The following is a 22,471-nucleotide window of genomic DNA, read 5'->3' as shown; positions in this document are numbered from 1 at the left end:
TCCCGCGCAGCATTTCTTATGATGCTAGCTTGTCCAATATTGTTAGGAGATCGGCTCCACCACCCAGAGAAGCTCCCAACATCCATATGTGGATGATTGATCACCAACATTAAGTTTGGAATTCAGTCAAAAAAGACATTAACTTTGGAATGACATTTATCTTATATAGTCAAGATGTTCTTCAACAACAAACAACACACATCATGCATGGTTGGTCAATCCATGATATTCAGCCGGCACAACTATTCACAATGTATTCAAATTTAGATTAATTCAAGTAGGTCAATCCATGATCTTTTTCTATCTTAACTTTTGGTTTCTGTAGCAAACAAAGTATCCTTTAACATAAATATTGATTAAACTAAAAAATAGCTTTAATAATCTATAAGTTACTATATCGAAGAATAAAATCCATTTTACCTCTTTCGGTTGAACAGCAAGCTTGTCAACAACCGGAAAGTGCCTCATAATGTAAACTACAGGGCCGAACCAGCATCTGCATCCAAAATATTAAGCAACGTTATTAGCATTCTAAATGTTGGGCACACAAGCGAACATTTTGTGACAATGTACCGCGTGAAAAACAACACAGTAAAGACAAGGACAAACTCCAAAAGTACTATTAAGCCATATGTACTGGATTGTATATATATGAGCATTCTGTAAGTTTTTTTTTTTTTGCAAGGGATTACGTATAAGCATATACAAAATTATCTAGTACCAGATTTTGCATGTTTACTGTTTTCTTTAAAAAAAAAAGAGTCACACTGGCTAAATGCACTTCCTAAAATTAGATATCAGACTAATTAGTCTCAAATCCATGCATTTGAATATTGTGTTGTTAGATGTATTTGGTACCAACATATAACATTGGCATTCTCACTAAAAAACTTCACGGAGATCTATGTAGAAACATAATACAACTCCGCTCCTTACATGATAGAGTTGATTCTGATGTGAATCCTTCACTCAAAAGATAATCAAATTTATGAGCTATTGCGATTTGCTTAAGAAATTGATCTTTCACTCATATATGCATACATTGAGTCAATGATACATAAAAAAGAATTAATGTCTAACGGTAATATTTTTTAATAATCAAAATTGTGTAGTTTATCTTTTCAATCTGTAGCAATGCACATGTAATAGGCTAGTCAATACTAGAAATGTATTATTAGGCGATAAACAGGTTGTGTGCATAGACCTTTGTTAGAAAGAAAATGTATATACAGCTCTAAATAGAAAAAATAATGTTAGAAACATTTTATGTCTAATGGTAATATTTTTTATAATCAAAATTGTATAGTTTATCTTTTTAATCTGTAGGAATGCATATGCAATAGGCTAGTCAATTCTCTGAGCGTATTATTTGGTGATAAACATGTTGCACTCGTATATCTTTGACGGATAGAAAATGTATATATAATTATAATTAGAATAAAATAATCACTACAAGATAATTGAGCTATCGCCACCAATTTATTACAATGAAAAATAATTCGTGGCAATATATTATACTATCGCAATGATATTTTTTCTGTGGCAAATAGCTATAATTTGTTGCAACGATTTACAATCGTTGTTTTATTCAGTATATTTGTTGCAATAGGAAATGAGCTATTGCCACAACAAACATTACTATTGCAAAAAAAACATGTTCTATCGCCACACATTTAATTTTTGTGGCAATTTGCATGGTACATGGTACTTTTCACTATTTTCTATTGCCATGATAAACAAATTCGTTGCAATAAAAATTTATCATCTCATAATTTAACTTATTCTTTTCATTTGGACACGGATTAGGACAAATTTTATATGAAATTTATAGCTCGCAATGAGATTTACAACTTAAATTTTTTATTTGAAATATTTTAAATACTCAAATTCATGATTCAAATCTTAGTTAGACAGTCTCAAATGGAATTGCATGCATTTTTAAACAAAATTGATGCGTAGGTGAGTTGGTCATGGAGAGCGCGCGTGATGGAGAGATCTTAGGTTCGAATCCTAGCCATGACAAGATATCAGAAGAAAATAATTAGGATGATAAATTAATATTGAAACATTTAATTTTGTACATAGAACTAATGCCACACATGGAGTGGTAGCAATAGTTATTTATTGCAACGATGTGAAGTGTCGCAATATATATTTTTTGCCACATCCATTTTATGGAAATATCAAATTTTATTACAACTAAATAAAAATCGTTGCAATAACTTATTACCACGCTATTTATTACCACGGCTAGCAACGATTTTAAGATTGTGGCAACATGTATCTATTGCCACAATTTTAGCATTGATGCTACAATTTTTTTCGTGGCGATAAATTATTTTTCTAGTAGTGAATGTTAGGGACATCTTATGTCTAACGGTAGTATTTTTTAAATAATCAAAATTGTATAGTATATCTTTTTAATATGTAGCAAAGCACATGCGGTAAGCTAGTCAATACTTTAAACATACAATTTTGCGACAAACAGGTTGCATGCATAGACCTTTGCCAGATAGAAAATGTATATATAGTTCTAATTAGAATAAAAAGTGTTCGAAACATTTCACATCCAAGGGTAATAATTTTTTAATAATAAAAATTGCCTGGTTTATGTTTTCAATCTGTAGCAAAGCATAAGAAATAGGCTAACTACATATATCTTTAAATGCATTATTTGGTGATAAAGAGGTTGTTCACTTAGATCTTTCCCAGATAGAAAATTCATATATAATTTTAATTAGAATAAAAAATATTAGAAACATTTTTACGTCCAACAGTAATAAAATTTTAGTAAGCAATATTGTATAGGTTATATATTTAATATATAGCATAGCACATGCAATAGGATAGTCAAAACTTTAAACATATTATTTGGCGATAAACAGGTTGCATGCATAGACCTTGGCCAGGCAAAAAATGTATATATAATTCTAATTAGAATAAAAAATGTTAGAAACATTCTACGTCTAATGGTAAACATTATTTAATAATGACAATTGTATAGTTTATCTTTTTAATGTGTAACAAAGCATAGACAATAAGCTAGTCAATGCTTTCAACATATTATTTGGCGATAAAAACACTTATAGACCTTTGGCAGATACAAAATGCTATATAATTCTAATTAGACAAAAAAAAATGTCAGTTGTAGAAAATGGCATAAGTCATCCTAGGAACATATCACTTTAGGCGAAGTTATCAACTCTATATTGCTGACATTCGACAAACCACTGAGAAGCACACAATCATCATAGACACCATAGATTCTTGTGCAGTAGTTTCCACATGAAACATGATCACCACAATCCCTAAAGTAACTGGGACAGCATCTTCTCCACCAAGATTTTAGTCCTGTGCATCACTAGCACTTGCAATCCTGGGCTACATTAAAAAATCAAGAGAGATGTCCCCCAACTACACACCACTAATTTCTAGCCTTGTCAACTAGTTGGAGGTGATAGCTATCTCAGGCAATCAAGAATAGTCAGTCGAATGGGCGTTGTCGACCCGAGGCACATGAACATTGCATGATATGGCATATTAGTACCATTGTGAAAAGAATCGAGCTCATATACATATAGAGGAGTCCATTCGCGTTGAAGCAGAAGGTGGATGACAAACTTGTTCAGCTGCTGGACACTAGAGAAATTGTCAACGTTGTTTATTCGAATAACATGCACACAGTGGTGCCAACGCTAGGAGAACACACACGTCTACACAGCCTCACGTGATTGAAGGAACGAGAGCAGGTATTGAAGGAGCTTATCCGGGAAGCTGCTTACGTGGTCCGCTCCACCAGCCATGACCACTTTCTTGTTTCCCTCGTTTGCGGACTTCTCGAGCCTTATGTAAACACATTCCCAGTGTCAGAGCCATAGACAGATGTATGGAATGAACAAAAGAAATAAGAGGGAAAGTATAGGATCGAACACAAGCAACCAAGCCTACCAGAGGGGGTGAATGGTAGGGAAAACCAAAAACCCAAAAACTTTTAGCGGAAATAAAAGTTACCCTCAAATGGAAGGAAATCTCGACGTAGTTTTATCGCCGCCGGTCGGACCGCTCGCACGCCGCCGGTTAGACCGCCGGTATGTCGTCCGTTAGACCACCGAACCCGATGAAGCACAAATCGAAGAACTTTCAAAGTAGATGACAACTTTATTGCTTCTCTCTGTGTTTACAAAGTGCAACAACAGTACTCCTTACAAAAATCTCGACTAAACTCAAAACCCTAACTAAACTATCAACTCCACGCTCTGAAAAACGATACCAGGAAGCCTCACGCTCCCTCTCTATTTATACCAAAAAACCTCCTACTCAAAGTAGGAGTAGAACTCCTAGTTCCACTAGGACTCAATACACAATTTCCATACCTTTTACAATTTCCCAAAACCTGTAGCCACACCGGCCACAGACAAGTCGGACTCTCCTCGCCGTCACAGCAGCGACACGTCCTCCTGTTCTCCTGAGCCGACTTGGCTTGCCACAGCCCCGAGCCAACCTATCAGATCAACACACATGCATGCAGCCATATGCACGTGTACATGCATCCACATACACGCATACACGCCACTGTGTACACATATATGCACAGTACAGTAACACCGGTACAGTACCTCGAGTACTGTAGCAACCATATAATACTCCACAATTTTCCTCCGCGAACACCGACGCTTGCACGCACACCTCGTGAAGCCCGTTGCGAAGATCTCTCCCACATGATGTCCATCCACCGTATGCCATCTCGTATCCAACTTCGTCATCCGGTATCCTTGACCGTCTGGACCTCAACTCCTCCCTGAGTCTAGTCCCGATCCCACCGTTGATCGAAGTTGACCTCCAAGAATCCAGACTCTAGTCACCTTCTCACATGGTATCCCGACCGCAATAGACCTCTGCTCCTCCTTGAGCATAGTCCTGGTCCTCACCATTGACCAAGGCTGACCTCAAGTCACCTGCACACAATCAGACAAAACAACCGTTTCTGGGCACAGATATCACAACCTGACCCACATTAGTCACACGCACTCACACCAACATCCACACATAATTCCAAACCAATTCGTTGATTAAATCATTTTGCAAAGCCAATTGTTCATCACAAATATTAATCATGACAATGATTTCACAATCTCCCCCTTGATGAACACATTGGCAACATCTTCAAAATGCAATTTTGTGTTTTTGAAAAATAAAAACAAAAATCACAAAAGTGAAAAAGAAAAACTCTCCCCTTTTTTAAAAGAAAGAATTTCTCCCATCAATTTGCAATCAAAGCACAAAATCGACTATTTTTTAAAATCGAAACAATTCAATTCTCCCCCTTTCAAGAAGCATGCATTTTGTATATTTCTCCCCCTTTGACAATGATTTCATCAAGAATGCAAAAGAGAAATAATAACAATAAAGCACAAATGCAATTATGTCATGATTGCCACTTGGAATAACCATTTTTATTTTTTATATTTTCTCAATTTTTTTCGAGAGCTTTGAAATATACCAAAAGCAATTCATGATCATGTGTTGCAATATAAGGGAGATAAATTCATCAGCTAGTTAACAAGCATGCACTATAGTATAAACATGAATCAAAGATATTACAATTAAGCTCAAATCAACAATAAGGATTCATGATTTCAAATGATTTATAATGCAATATATTCACAAACACATAGGTTGAAAAATAACCACTATACATATATACCTATTGCATTTATCACTCTTTCTCAAATTAGCTTTAGCACAAAACAATCAAGAGAATTTTTTTTACTTTTTCTTGAGCCTTTTTGCTCATATTTTTCTCTTTTATTCCGGGTACGTCCCTGTTGTCAAGACTGTTTCCAGGGATTCGGCACCCATTATTTTGCTCACATCGAATACGTCCTTGTCGTCAAGACTGTTTCCAAGGATTCGGTATTCATTTTTTTCATATTTTTATTCTCTTTTCACAATGAGCAATTACAAAGCTATTTGAGGAATAACAATTCAATAAAGCATATACATAAGCATTTATAAATCAAACCATATGCTAGCATCAATATTGCATATTTTCTTAATTCAAGTAAAAGAACACTTAAAAGCAATATCTTAGCCTCATATAAAGACTAAAATGCATACAAGCTAACATAGCAACAAATATACCTCAATTATTTTGCTAGCATGCACTAGAATATACCAGAGGTATAAAACAAAGCTCTTCTTTTTCTTATTTTTATTTATTTTCAGAATTAGAGCAAATGCATAAAAATAAACATGAATGCATGAAAAAGCATAAACTCCTCCTCAAATGAACCTCCAATTCTCCCCGAACAAAAATCAAGAAGAAATCAAAGATTTTGAAAAAGACATCCAATTGCCAATGATATCACCAAGGTTCTCATGAATTGACATGTATCCACTTGTATTAACAAAAACTACTACCTCAAACACTAGCACTTGAAAAGCTAATAAACGAGAGGGTAGAACAAAATTATGTCAATTCACAATTACCATGATATTACCTCATAAAGCAATCGCCGTCTCAACATTCAACGCTCATGGGGAGTATGCCACCAAAATACCTACGAACGAGAAGATGTCGAGGCCTCCGTGTTGGGGTTAGAAATAAGAAATTTTGGAATCCAACACTGAGTCACACGACCAGTAGAACCAGTAGGTACATATGCACTAATAAAATCAGAATCAGACTTACCTGAAAACTTACCTTTTGGTTTCATAAAAGTCCGATTTGAAGTATGCGAAAAACTGCCCAGAGGCCGGTCTGACCGCCCGTTCAAGTGCGGACAAAAACCCGATTTTTGCCACCGTCGTTTCGCAAAAGCAATTTCTCTTTCCTTTTTCTGTTTGCGGGCAAGTCGAAAACAAAAACCAACCAAATGTCCATCTTTTCCACAAAAAGAACAAGTGTACTTCTCACGACAAGTTTGTGAAGTAGATGGTTTTGAAATCAATGGTTTTGCATCAACAGAAGGTTTTGCATTCGCAACATTTGATTTTGAAGAAGATGCATTCAAAGAAGACATGATGCCAGCAGATTGAAACACAGTGTTCTTAGGCTCAGTCTCAATTAAAATTTCACCTCTCCTAGCAGCACCCAAAACAGTAGAAGGATGTCTAGCATGATACGCATAAGAATCAAAACATAAACCACGATTGTGTGTGCTAACTTTAGATTGATCAAGAATCATGTTGAGGCTCTTTTTACCATCAGAAAATCTTTGCAAAGAACTTTTCAAATAAGAAACCTCCTGAGTAAGAGTAGCACAATTCTTGCAAGCATCCAAAAGACCTTTTTTGTTTTCTACGAGTTGAGCAAGAAAACACCTCATCTTGTTTAACAATTTCTTCCATGTGTTTAACACGCCCTAAAGCATCTTTCAACGTCAACTCATTCAAAACACACTTTGAACAATCTTGAGAAATCAAAACACCATTGTTTTGTTTTGCTTTATTCACACATGAAGCATTGACCAAAGAACTTGCACAAAAAGCAAAACATTCTTTGTCAAAATCAACTCATCAACAACACGAGCATGTAGAACAAATCCAAGAGCAAAAGAAGACTCCAACTTTTTAGTTTTTTCAATCTCAAATTCCGATTTCTTGCAATTAACAGAATTGACATCTCGCAAAGCATTAATTTCAGAAAATAAAACTTCACAAGATTTACATTCATCATCATTAGGAATCAAAGATTTTAATCTATCAATTTCAGCATTTAGAATCTCAATAGTGTGATCCTTCTCATCAAGCACAATAGAACATGTTTGAAGTTTCTTAGCAAATTTGTAAGCAGCATGTTCTAATTGATCATAACTAAGCTTTTCTTCACTATCACTATCAGATTCATCAATATCAGAACTTACATTACGAGCAATAAAAGCTAAATCAACAATTTGCTTACCTTTGCTCTCATCTTCATCCTCTGATTCATCACAAGCTCTTATTAATTCTTGGATTAGCCACTGCACGCAATTCTTCTTCTTCTCCTTCATGATCTTCTTCTTATTCACGTCATCTTCCTTAACTCTACCATCATCTTCCTTCTTGCCTCTCCCAAGCTTAGGACAATGTGAGCGAAGATAATCAAGTGCACCACACTCAAAACAACGATTCGGTCATTCTCTTTTTCTGTTCCTAACATTTTTCATAGCTTGAGAAAATTTGTTAGATAGCAAAACCAAGTCCTCCTCCTCGAACTGTTCGAGTTGATTATCGGACATGGCATTAAATAAAGCAAGGACAGAAGACTCCGATGAAGAAGCACCAACATCCAAAGAAGTCGAGGAAGAAACCAAAGCACTAGACTTAGAATCAACTCTACGAGAAAGAATATTCATCTCATTAGTTTTCAGTTTTGTGTAAAGCGAATCTAAAGTCAAAATAGACATGTTAATTGACTCCTGAATAGATGCAACTTTCATCTCCCAAATAGACATGTCAAGACCATTCAAAAAGTGACGAGAAACTTCAGATTGAGAGTAATTTCTGTCATAAGCAGAATCAACCGATCTAAGATCACTCAAAATTTTATTAAACCTAGAAAGATAGTCATCCAAGGCTTCTCCAGGTTTCATCTCAAATTTAATGTACTCATTTTTGAAAAGATCTCGACGAAGTTCTTTAATGTTATTTGTTCCTTGATGAAAATTACTCAAAGCAATCCAAATCTCATGGGCAGTTTGAAGATGAACAACACGATCATAATCCGAACGAGAAATCCCACTCAAAAGAATATTGCGAGCTTTGCAATTTTGTTCAAACTCAGTTTTTAAAGCAGCAGTATTAATTACTTCAGGAATCGCATAAGGATGAGAAACTTTTCTCCAAATATCATAATCTTCAGCCATAATGTAAGATTGCATCCTACTACACCAATGAGAAAAATCCGTTCCATCGACAACATGAGGCTTAGTTGAAGACCTAACAGGAGCAGCCATGGCAAAAACTCTAGATCGATTAAAATCCAAAGAAGAAAACGGGGCTCTGATACCACTTGTAGGATCGAACACAAGCAACCAAGCCTACCAGGAAGGGTGAATGGTAGGGAAAACTAAAAACCCAAAAACTTTTAGCGGAAATAAAAGTTACCCTCAAATCGAAGGAAATCTCGACGTAGTTCTATCGCCGCCGGTCGGACCGCTCGCACGACACCGGTTAGACCGCCGGTATGTCGTCGGTTAGACCACCGAACCCGATGAAACACAAATCGAAGAACTTTTAAAGTAGATGACAACTTTATTGCTTCTCTCTGTGTTTACAAAGTGCAACAACAGCACTCCTTATAAAAATCTCGACTAAACTCGAAACCCTAACTAAATTATCAACTCCACGCTCTGAAAAGCGATACCGGGAAGCCTCACGCTCCCTCTCTATTATACCAAAAAACCTCCTACTCAAAGTAGGAGTAGAACTCCTAGTTCCACTAGGACTCAATACACAATTTCCATACCTTTTATAATTTCCCAAAACCTGCAGCCACACCGGCCACAGACAAGTCGGACTCTCCTCGCCGTCACAGCAGCGACACGTCCTCCTGTTGTCCTGAGCTGACTCGGCTTGCCACAGCCCCGAGCCAACCTATCAAATCAACACACATGCATGCAGCCACATGCACGTGTACATGCATCCACATACACGCATACATGCCACTGTGTACGCATATATGCACAATACAGTAACACCGCTACAGTACCTCGAGTACTGTAGCAACCATATAATACTCCACAATTTTCCTCCGCGAACACCGACGCTTGCACGCACACCTCGTGAAGCCCGTTGCGAAGATCTCTCCCACACGATGTCCATCTACCGTATGCCATCTCGTATCTAACTTCGTCACCTGGTATCCTTGACCGTCTGGACCTCAACTCCTCCCTGAGTCTAGTCCCGATCTCCACCGTTGATCGAAGTTGACCTCCAAGAATCTAGACTCTAGTCACCTTCTCACATGGTATCCCGGCCGCAATAGACCTCTGCTCCTCCCTGAGCATAGTCCTAGTCCTCACCATTGAATAAGGCTGACCTCAAGTCACCTGCACACAATCAGACAAAACAACCGTTTCTGGGCACAGATATCACAACCTGACCCACATTAGTCACACGCACTCACACCAACATCCACACATAACTCCAAACCAATTCGTTGATTAAATCATATTGCAAAGCCAATTGTTCATCACAAATATTAATCATGACAATGATTTCACAGAAAGTAGGCATGATAACCTGATATTCTCACAGCTGCTTGAATTCAACTTATCTACTGGAAGTTACTAGCTGCAATGTGGAAGAGCATATGAGATCTCTCCCTTTTGCTTGCAGAGTGCACGACAAGGGCATCCCCTATAATTGGAGGCCTCAGTTCTAAACATAAAATGAGGCCTTATATTTTTTGAGAAGATGCTAATAAACAAGAAAAAATAGTAAATTTCATTCTACCAAGGCACAACTAGAGCTATTTTACCACATAACACCTATTTGCTTGATTCACATCTAGGTCAATGGCCCTCTTAACTATATCAGGAAATTTAATGACCAATTGAACATGCCTGCTACCAAAAGAGAAGGAATTGTGTGTGACCAATGACAACTAGATCTGTGCCAAGGAAGTTCACTCACCACGGTAGTGGCAATATGCCTAAGTAGCAAGAGTAATCGCATCCTATCACAGCTATTCAGTTTTCCTTCTCCTAATGCATGTTCACATCATCATAGTGAGCTACACTTATTCGAGGTAACCATGATTATGATGGAACACTTGTCATCAAAGCCGAGAATTAAAAAAAACCTTGTTCTTGCAAAATTGTGTTGCTTATCTTATTAATCTATAGCAAAGAACAGGCAATATAATAATCAATAATTTAAACACGTTATTTGTCGATAAACAGGGTGCATTCATAGACCTGTGTTAGATAGAAAATGTAAATACAATTCTAATTAGAATAAAAAAAGTTAGACACATTTTTTGTGCAACGGTGATATATTTTTATAATCAAAATTAGATAGTTTATATTTTTAATCTATGGCAAAGTATATGCAATTGGCTAGTCAATATTTTAAAGGTATTATTTGGCAATAAACAGGTTGCATGAATCAAACTTTGCCAGATAGAACATGTATATATCATTCTAATTATAATAAGAAAAATGTGATAAACATTTTACGTCTAATGGTAAAATAGTTCTAATAATCAAAGCTGTATAGTTTATCTTTTTAATCTATAGCAAAGCACATGCATTAGGCTAGTCAATACATCAAACGTATAATTTGGCGATTAATTAACAGGTTGCATGCATAGACCCTTACCAGATAGACAACGTATATATAATTCCAGTTAGAATAAAAAATGTTAGAAATATTTTGCGTCTAAGGGTAATCATTAGTAGATAAAAAGGAGGGAGAAGACCATGATACATATTAGAACATATTAGCTTGCATTTAAGCACAAAGTTCTAGGACAATTAATTTTTAAGGTAGCCTATGCGATTGTCCATCCTGCACAAACCCAGGGATGGGCCTATTACATGGTTTGATTATGCTACGAGACCAAGGATCAACTAGTCCCTCACCACATTTGACATATATCCTACATTGACGTATATGTTTAATGGATTTTCTAAATAAGCACCAGAGTCATTGTTTATCCCAAAAAAGCCGTATTACATACCTTGATGTGTGAACAATGTCGTCTTCTCTCTCAACTTCATGGCAGATCAGGTTCCTAGTTTTGGATCCTTGGTAGCTCTCACCAGTTACCATTTCCCATCCCGCAGAGGGAGAATAGGAGGTGGTGGACTGCTGATTGGAGGCAGAAGTGGTGGAAGGTTGAAGAAGAAAAGGGATTCGAATTGACGGGGTGGTGGTGACACATCCAAAGGTCATAGTTGCGAGAGAGAAGGAAGAAGATGTATGACGAGGCGCTGCAGACAAGGCATAGAAATGAAGATGGCAATGAAGGAAATTGTCGGTGGAGGTATGAGTAGTGGTGGCAGGAGTGACCAAAATACATCACCGATGGGGTGGAGAGCGCAAAGATGGCGGCGGCGCGGCAGGAGCAAGGAAGGTGGGGGTAGGTGAGGTATTGGGTGTGGGCTAGTTAGGGTTAGGAGATCAAGTGCATATATAGTGGGGGATGATGTTTGATACAATGGGTAAAAATTTTTTTGCTTTCTTTTAAAAAAATAAATCATGTACCTTCTATATCTGAAGTAAGCTGGTCAAACCTTTTTTGAAACTAGTCATACGCAATGCACCGCAAAAAGCACCTCTACCCTTGATATGTTCTTGGAGGTCCAACACTTCTATTGTCTCTGTCATTGCTAGAGCGCACCGCAACCTGCCTCTCTCAAGGCACCAGTCCAACCTCCCTCCAGCTCTGCCTCATTCCCTCATCATCCCAATGATAACGTCCTTATAGTCAGCATAGACATTATACTAGTTTGGTATGTGACACCACCTTTATCAGTGAGGAAAGCCACACCTAGTTCACGTTCTTTCACCATGCCTCTTTCCATTTGTGTTGATAGCATGGTGTTGAAAATATGGTCATGAATCGGCATATTATAATCCAAAATGTTAAGACAATAATCATGGCATAAGCAGTGTAGGGCGATCTAGTAACAACATGTAACATAACCAGTAGCATACTAAAGACATCATGCGCACCATGAATATCAGGAACATAGCAGTAACGCAATAGCATGCTATCATGAATGTCAGGAACAGGAACATAGTAGAAAAGCGCTAACAACGGGAACAGGAACAGGAGAAGAATATACCCCAAGAATGGCCCTCCGCTGGATTGTGAGGCAGAATTGCCTCCATTGGTGTTGTTGTTCGCGCCACCGGCTCCAGCTCCTGGCGCACCACCTCCGGCTCCAGCTCCTGGTGGCGCACCACCTCCGCCATCTCCTCCAGCAGCAGCGGCGCCGGCTCCAGGCGCAGACATGGTGGGCGAGAACGAGCAGTCGTGCGGAAGTACTCCCCAAAAACCTGATCACCCGCCTATCCGGTGCAGATCTGAGGCGAAGGTGTGGTTTCGGAGGCCCTGCTCCTTCCAATCTCTCGTGCGCGCAAGCGATCAGAAGCGAGGAGGCGAGAACAGCACAGGCGCGGAGAAGGAGGAACTAACACCGAGAAAGAAGCAAGTGATCAGAATAGATCGGACTCGCGGCCTCCTTATCTATCAGGAAAGAGGCAGTCGTGGGAACGTGGGCGCGCTGTTGCGGAGGCAGTCGTGGGAACATGGGTTAGTGGCCGCAAAAGAGTAGTGACGCGATGCACGCATGCCCGCCAGCCAGCCACGCCACGCCTCGCCTCGCCTCGCCCACGCCCTCGGCCTCGGCCCGGCCCGGCGCACGCACGCGCGTGGCTTTCCGACCCCTACTTCAACCAGTCAACAGGGAGCCTCCAATAACTCCCTATTTACGCTGAGATATTCCTCGCTTAAATCCTGAGGTGGTATTATTATCCTTAACACTTATTATGGGCCTTTGAGATTTAATAAGATAAATTGGGCCTAGCCCAATTATTCTAACAATCCCCACCAAATTTCAAGGCTCATAAGAAATGTTCTCAATGTTGTGCCTGTTTTATATACCAAGGTTTTGGTGGAGACTGTTAAGTTGAACTTCCACCTAGGAAATGAGCTACATCAGACCACAACTGAACAATGGACTATGCCTTGAATTGTCAGTTTTGTGTGATCAGGTTTCACTCAGAACCTTGACTGGTATTGGGCTGCCGTTCGCATCCCCTCTGTTTGGAGCATATAAGTCAAACTCCCGGCCTTTCATGAGTATCTAGAGATCGCCCAAACCTAATAGACTGTGACTAGCAGTCGAACTCATATAGGTGTGTTCCTTCTAAGATGTTCTGCAGGTCAACATCTCTGCTTGAAAAAGCCACTCGGATCACATTAAGGCATGAGCCATCCTACCATGCAGGAAAGAAGAGAAGTACATCATGAAAATGAGCCCTTTTCAAGGGTCTCTTCTCTCAGTCACACAATAGTTTATTTCGCCATCCAAATTCACGGGATCTCCGATCACAATGGACAGGTTTCCACTATTGTGCAACCTTAGGTGGTTATCAAGCCCATTTCCCTCGATGCACTATCTATCACATTACGTGGTAGCCCCTTGGTAAACTGATCTGCCAGATTTCTAGCCGTTTGGACATAGTCCAATGCTATCACTCTAGAGTTTTTCTGCTTTCTGACATATTTCAGTCATCTCTTGATATGCCTAGATGACTTCATGTTGTCCTTTGAATTGTTCACTTTAATAATCACTGTTTGATTATCACAGTTCATTAGGATAGCTGGCACTGGTTTTTCATCCACCGGCAAATCCATCAGGAGTTCACGAAGCCACTCGGCCTCAACTGTCGCAGTATCTAGTGCTGTAAGTTCTGCTTCCATTGTTGACCTCGTTAAGATGGTCTGCTTGCAGGACTTCCAGGAAACAGCGCCACCTCAAAGTGTGAACACATATCCACTTGTGGCTTTTATCTCATCAGCATCAGATATCCAGTTTGAGTCACTATACCCTTCTAGTACTTTTGGATACCCGGTATAGTGAATTCCATAGCTCATAGTGCCCTTTAGATAGCGCATTACTCTTTCTAGAGCCTGCCAATGATCATCTCCCGGATTTGAGACAAACCGGCTCAGCTTGCTTACAGCAAATGAGATGTCAGGCCTCGTTGCACTAGCCAAGTACATCAATGAACCAATGATTTGAGAGTATCTCAGTTGATCCCTTGCTATTCTTCGGTTTTTCCTTTACAGCACGCTGGGATCATAAGGAGTAGGAGCTGGCTTGCAGTCACTATATCCAAAGCGACTCAAAACCTTGTCCACATAGTGGGATTGCACAAGTGTAATCCCACCCTCATCTCCTCTTTGTAATTTGATGTTAAGGATAACATCAGCCTCTCCCAAATCCTTCATTTCAAAACTCTTGGACAGATAGTCCTTGACCTCCTCAATAACATTAAGGCTGGTCCCAAAGATCAATATATCATCGACATATAAGTACAAGATCACTCCTTCTCCCCCACCATAGCGATAGTACACACATTTGTCAGCTTCGTTCACAACAAAGCCTGTAGATGTAAGCGTTGTGTCAAACTTCTCATGCCATTGCTTAGGTGCTTGCTTGAGGCCATACAAGGATTTCAACAGTTTACACACCATTCCCTCCTGACCTTCTAGTACATACCCGTCTGGTTGATCCATATAGATCTCCTCCTCCAGCTCTCCGTTTAGGAAAGCTGTCTTAACGTCCATCTGATGAACAAGAAGACCATGAGAGACTGCCAGAGCAAGTAGTACTCGAATCGTGGTCAAGCAAGCAACTGGTGAGTATGTGTCAAAGAAGTGCTCGCCTTCCTTTTGGGTATAACCCTTGGCCACAAGCCTTGCCTTGTACTTTTCGATTGTACCATCAGGCCTAAGCTTTTTCTTGAAAACCCATTTGCATCCCACGGGCTTGCACCCATATGGACGCTCAACGACTTCCCAAGGACCATTAGACATAATCGAGTCCATTTCACTGCGTACTACTTCCTTCCAGTAGTCAGCGTCAGGAGATGAATATGCCTCTTCTATGGTTCTTGGGGTGTCATCCACGAGGTATACAATGTAATCATCTCCAAAGGATTTTGCAACCCTTTGTCTCTTACTCTTGCGAGTATCTACAATGTTGTCCTCCTCAGGATTTTCCTCAGGCGTTTGATCATTGTGTTCTATCGGTGCAAAGTGCTCATGGGGCATGACAGTTTCTTGACTAGAAGTGCTAGGTGTATGTTTCATGGGAAATTCATTCTCAAAGAATGTAGCATCTCTGGACTCAAAAATTGTACCAACATGCATGTCGAGTACTCCAGAGTTTACTATTAAGAATCTATAACCCACACTGTGAATAGCATAACCAAGGAACACACATTCAACAGTATTTGGTCCAAGTTTTCGCTTTTTGGCTATAGGTACATGTTAGCTAAGCGCGTCATACAACCGAAATTCACATGACAGAGTCGCGAATGCCACACATTAGACTCATCATTCTCGCTAATATGGTTCACGGCATTATGATTATTACACATGTCATTCAAAGAAAAGCGGAACAAGCCTCCGCTGTCATAACCTTTTCCAACAAAAGTCCCATATTTAGATACAACACATTTATTGGACTCAAACACAAGTCTAAAACCTTCTCTATACAATAGAGAGCCGCTAACTAGATTATTCTTTATTGAAGGGACATGCTGCACGTTCTTTAACTGCACGGTCTTTCCCAAAGTAAACTTCAGATCGACCGTACCAACACCATGAGCAGCCGCAAGCGACCCGTTTCCCATCAACAAGAAGGAACCTCTCCCGACCTGATAAGAAGAAAACAGAGAAATGTCAGCACATACATGAATATTAGCACCAGTGTCCACCCACCAATCAGGTGAGTGAAAAACAGAGAGAACTGTAGGTAATATTTTACCGTACCCCGATGTTCTTCCGCCCTCGCTAATGACCATGTTGGCAGATTTCCTGTCTTTGCGCTCAGAACAGTCCTTGGCCCAATGCCCAGACTTGCCACACACAAAGCAGTCTCCCTTTGCCTTTCCCTTGCCTTTCTTCTTAAAGTTGGTTGTAGCCTTAGGTTTGACATCAGGCTTGACTTTCTTGTTGTTGTGGGATGCATGAGGGTTCTTCTTCTGTACCATATTGGCACTAGAACCTCCCTCAACCTTTTTGCCCCGGACGTCCTTTGCCCTCGCCTTCTCCTCGACACCCAAAGAGCCAATGAGATCAGAAATACTGAACTCTTGTCTCTTGTGCTTTAGAGAAGTGGCAAAGTCCGACCAAGAAGGTGGCAATTTGGCAATAATGCCACCCGCCACAAACTTGTCCGGCAACTCACAGTTGTTGTTCTCAAGTTCCTTAGCCAGCATATGAATCTCATGAGCTTGTTCTACTACAGAACGGTCATCGACCATCTTGTAGTCATAGAACTGCTCCATGACATACAGCTCACTGCCGGCGTCAGAAACTCCGAACTTAGCCTCAAGTGCATCTCACATGTCCTTCCCAGAAGGCATGTGCATGTACACGTCCACTATGTTGTCAGCGAGTACACTGATCAATGCTCCACGGAACAGGCAATCCAAAGCCTCGAACTTAGCCTCTTCCTCAGGAGAAAGAGGTGGTTCACTTCGTTTGCCCTGTGAAACATAGAAGCACTGCATCGCTGTCAACCACAATAGTGCACGTGCTTTCCATCTCTTATAGTTAGAACCATCAAAAGCATGTGGTTTCAGTGCAGCAGCAAAGCCAACTACCGAAAATGACCTAATCAGGTTTTTGGATTGTTGGAAATATGGTCATGAATCGGCATATTTTAATCCAAAATGTTAAGACAATAATCATGGCATAAGCAGTGTAGGGCGATCTAGTGACAACATGTAACATAACCAGTAGCATACTAAAGACATCATGCGCACCATGAATATCAGGAACATAGCAGTAACGCAATAGTAGCAGTGTAGGGCGATCTAGTGACAACATGTAACATAACCAGTAGCATACTAAAGACATCATGCGCACCATGAATATCAGGAACATAGCAGTAACACAATAGCATGCTATCATGAATATCAGGAACAGGAACATAGCAGTAAAGCGCTAACAACGGGAACAGAATGGCCCTCCACGGCGAAGGTGTGGTTTCGGAGGCCCTGCTCCTTCCAATCTCTCGTGCGCGCAAGCGATCAGAAGCGAGGAAGCGAGAACAGCACAGGCGCGGAGAAGGAGGAACTAACACCGAGAAAGAAGCAAGTGATCAGAACAGATCGGACTCGCGGCCTCCTTATCTATCAAGAGAGAGGCAGTCATGGGAACGTGGGTGCGCTGTTGCGGAGGCAGTCGTGGGAACGTGGGTTAGTGGCCGCAAAAGAGTAGTGACGTGACGCCAGCCAAGCCAAGCCATGCCTCAGCCTCGGCCCGGCCCGGCCCCCGCGCGCGTGCTTGTGGCTTTCCGACCCCCACCTCAACCAGTCAACAGGGAGCCTCCAATAACTCCCTATTTAGGCTGAGATATTCCTCGCTTAAATCCTGAGATGGTATTATTATCCTTAACACTTATTATGGGCCTTTGAGATTTAATAAGATAAATTGGGCCTAGCCCAATTATTCTAACACATGGTACAACTAAGACATCAATCCCGGACAAGTGGGTTTTCTATGGATTAGTCTCCATTTGAGACCAGCGTTTTTAAAAGGCCCTGTTGTTCAAATCAGAAATCGATCCAGATTGGAATTTTCAATTGAGGAGATGGATTGCATTAACCCATCAAGATAAGAGTCTAGTGGAAGGTTCAGTTGTGGGGTTAATCCCTTGCAGAGATAGTGCGGTGGCGAAAATGCAAAGCTGGCTGCAGTTTCTATATATCCAATCAAGCAACATCCAAGCAACTTGGCAGTATGTGTTCACGCCCTTTCTTTGATACACAGGAGATAAGTCAAAAAGAAAGAAAAAGGAGATGTTGCTTGCAAATGCACATAAACTAAGTGGTATTGGAAACTGAGGACGTTCAACTATCTAGAAATAAACAGCTTACAAGTTTTGGGGACTTAACGAAAACCAGTAACAAATTTAGGCTAGACAAAAATCACCAATCATATTTCGGAAACATTGCACATGATGTGAAGCCTTTGGTGGTGAAATGACAACCACAACTAGGGGTGTCTCGATGTGTGATAGTCGGTGTAACTAGATCTGGGAACAGTGTGTTCAGCGATGGGGGTTTAAGGCTATGACTGCACAGCTTTGTAATTGAACAATCCCACAACATACAGGATTTACCATGGTTCAGGCATCCCAGAGGATAATAATGTCACATACCACAAGTTTGGATGTATGGAAAACATGAAAATGGTGGATGAAGTACAATGAATAAAACTTTTATCTAGAAATTTAATGTTTGCTTGCTTGTGCATTTTGAGATGTTGTGCATATGCATTATAGGAGCATATTGCCTTTGTTGTTAGCAAGAGCTCGAGGCTTCCATTTTCCTTCTTATGCTTTTAGATTATTCACTGGATTATTGAAGTGGATTGTTTGCTCGTTTCGAAAAATATGTTTTCTTAAGCTATTTGTTAACTTTATTTCTCAAACTATATAATTTATCCCTATAATCAGCTAGATAATAAGCAGCAATTGTTCGCTTAATAATATAAATCAAACAAGGCCCAGATTGTGGTGATGTAGGAATGCTCATGCCTCTCGTTGATTATCACAGGCTAATACCAAGATGGCATTCGTTGGGCAGTTTGCAGTGACCGTGTGTTTGTCAGTTGATTGTTGCAGACTTCCTGTGTCCGACATGTGCAGTTTTTTATGCTGATTGTTCCAGCAATGGGGGTAACACTAAGAAAAGCCTGGAGATATGGGCATATATGACCATATCATATATATCTGAGCAAAATGGCAGTGGATATAAGAGTCCCATCATTAGAATAGTGTGCTAACTGCAGTAAACCTATGATGACTGATGATCCTCATGTTTTGCTTAGAGGAAGATTGTAATATTTTAGCCATTGACGATTAAAGCAGCTATAACCCCCCCCCCCCCCCCCCCCCAAACCCACCCACCCACCCCTCACCCCAAAAAAAACATGAACACAGTTTAGCGAAACTGGAAAACAAGGCATTTCAAAAGCTTGCTCTCATGGTCGATAAAATTTAGTCGGTAAAGCGGAACGACGACTAATATTCTCGATCGCTTCAGTTATTGATCACGACATGCCAGATGACGACATATGAATACAAGATATTTATTAACGAAGTTCGACCATAGCCTAGATCTCCAGAACTCTGATTATGGGCGCACATCCCCAACCAACATAGTACCATGCCACTATGTATCCATGGCCTCGCCGCCATCATCTCCCTGCATGTCTACGCTACATTGTATTCACCATAGTTACATTGTGGTGCCCCTTTGTTAATGCCAAAATTTGGTAAACCCCAAAGTTATCATCGTCCTAGAGTCAGTATCAGCTTTAGAGTTTTGGAATCGGCCGATGGCAATTAGTCAAATTCTTGTTATATTCGGTTAAGGAAATTAATCAATTAAAGAAAGTTTATCCAGAAGAGACCGATTTCAAGGAGGATGTGGCATGACAGTTTATCTATTAATTAGCAAGAGTCTGCTAGTTTCCATTTATCTTTTGGAAAGTGTTTAGTGTCCGATAAAGATTTTATGTTTTCCTTTTATCTTTAGAAAAGTTTCTTTGTTGTCCAAGAAGGACTAGTATCTACCCATGGGTATAAATATGTACACCCGGGTCAATGTAAAATTATCTCTCGATCAATAAAACTACTCTCAGAGCATCGCCACCCTTTCTCCTGAGGTTTTACGTATCACTAGCAGAACTTGGCACCTAATGCGGGGTTGCATCGGCTTTAGATCTCCGGCGAAGGGATAAGTCCTACGTTCGGCCGGCCCTGGCAATTGTTTAGGCTACGTTGCTATTGTTCCAGGCTACATCGCTTCGACATCTTGGATTGCTCTAGTTCGGTTGATATATTTGCCTATATATTTATCATATATATTAGTTAATCTAGTTTGGTAGCTCCATTTACTTTTATCGGCTGAGATCTACTTTAGGGTTTTTTGTCGGTATTGGCTGAATTGCTTTGCCAGATTAGGTCAGCTATGGTATCCACCATTCTTAAAATCAGTCAAAGGCTTGATTGTTTAGACTTTATGCTACTTTGCATACTTTGCAATGCATCATCCCTAGTCGTGCTTAGAATCATAAAAGCTAACATATCTTCGATTGCCAACAAGGGTTTCATCGGGATTTCAGCCGATGAGTTATCTGGACGTTGCATCGGCTTACAAGGATTACATACAAGTTAGATTTTGCCGATCGCAACAAAGGTTTCACTATTTATCTAATTGTTTGGATTTTATAACATCGAACCTCCAGCCGATGTATGCTTTAACCTTTGGACCAACACTTGTTCTATCATATCATTATTAGCCGATTGGTTTCTACTGGATTATATTATTGTTTTATTACATTATTATCAGCCGATTGTCTTTATATCATTATCTACATTGGACATATAGCCGATCACTTAAAACCCTATCGACATCGGCTGGAATCGCTCTATCGGCTTGTCAGCCGATCGGCTATTTGATCTCTTGCTTATCCATTTTTGTCAGTTGCGGGATCAAACTGACTAGCATGCCCGCATCTCATCAACATTTTGGACCTACACTTGAGCTAAGCAGATCTCCCAGGCCGTTGTTGTTGTCAATTTAGTTTGCGCCAACACAGTTCCGGACCATTGGCCGAGCGAGGATTTTTCATCAACACAGATTTGGCATCCCAGTGGGACACAAAATTTATACCTACATGTATGAAGAAGTCGACGCTAATATCCTGGTCGCAATGGAGAATTTGACGAAGGAACAGAGGTAACAGATGGATCAATCAGTGGCTGATTTTCAAAAGCGTTGTCTTCAATGTTTCTTCATGGTGCAACAAGGGCTGATTCAGAAGGCTCAATTTCCCAAGCCGATGATTGAAACACTTCAAGATATAGTTGATGAAGCAGTTCATCGTGCTTTGTTTGATCAATCTAGAGTTTTGGTGGATACATTGCGAAATTTGATCAAAAGAATAGTTGATGAGTAAATTGTTCAAAGACGCCAGTTTGGGGGAGGGAGCCAAGAACAACAGCAATATTGACTTGGGGGCAAGCGCATCAGTATCGGCAAGATGAATCATATCAACAACATCGGCTAGAAGAAACTCAAAGACATCAGTATGTAGAAGATTGGACCGATTGAATTGTGAAATTAATAGAGTAGTAGTTTGGAATTAAACCCAAGGAACAAACTTCTGTGTATCGGCTGTCATATCCTGAGTGATTTGATAGGGTTCCATTGCCACACCGAACCACCTAACGAACTTGCACCAAACCCACCACCTTTAAGAGACTCCACTATCCCCATAACTTCTTCCTCTGGACTACACCCGTAACGGTGCTCCACTTTCTCACCCATCATCTTAGTCGTCTTGCCAAGCTTAATTGAACTCATCCTTAGCTGTCACATCATAGACTCCTCGAAGACCATGTTCATCTTTATTTTTTGTCTTAAATTTGATTATCTCTAATCCATGGCCAAATAACCCGCATCATCACCAAATAGATAAATCAAACTCACCAGACTGATGAAGAAACCCTTTCTTCTTGTGTAGTCTTATGAACCAAGCTAATAAATCTAAAATCCCCGCTTTCCACATCCGTAGACCGAGCTCCATGATAACTTGAGAAAATTCACCGTTGCCTTGAATCACATGAAGAATTACCACGATAGCTAGCCTTCGATCTTCCTCTTCAGTTCTGGTCTATGTCCATATGGGGGTTACATGGCATGGGTGGGAATGCAGAACGCT

General features: G+C 40.2%; 1 pseudogene; it reads right to left on the bottom strand.

Annotated features, from left to right (window-relative positions):
- Positions 1 to 268: 268 nt before the first annotated feature.
- On the bottom strand, positions 269 to 22,113 carry LOC127755659 (uncharacterized; annotated as a pseudogene).
- Between the last annotated feature and the right edge of the window lie 358 nt (positions 22,114 to 22,471).

This window comes from Oryza glaberrima, chromosome 11 (genome assembly GCF_000147395.1).
Source record: "Oryza glaberrima chromosome 11, OglaRS2, whole genome shotgun sequence".
Classification (NCBI taxonomy): domain Eukaryota; kingdom Viridiplantae; phylum Streptophyta; class Magnoliopsida; order Poales; family Poaceae; genus Oryza; species Oryza glaberrima.
Note: the sequence above shows the minus strand (reverse complement) of the source record. Positions and strands in the feature narration are given on the sequence as shown.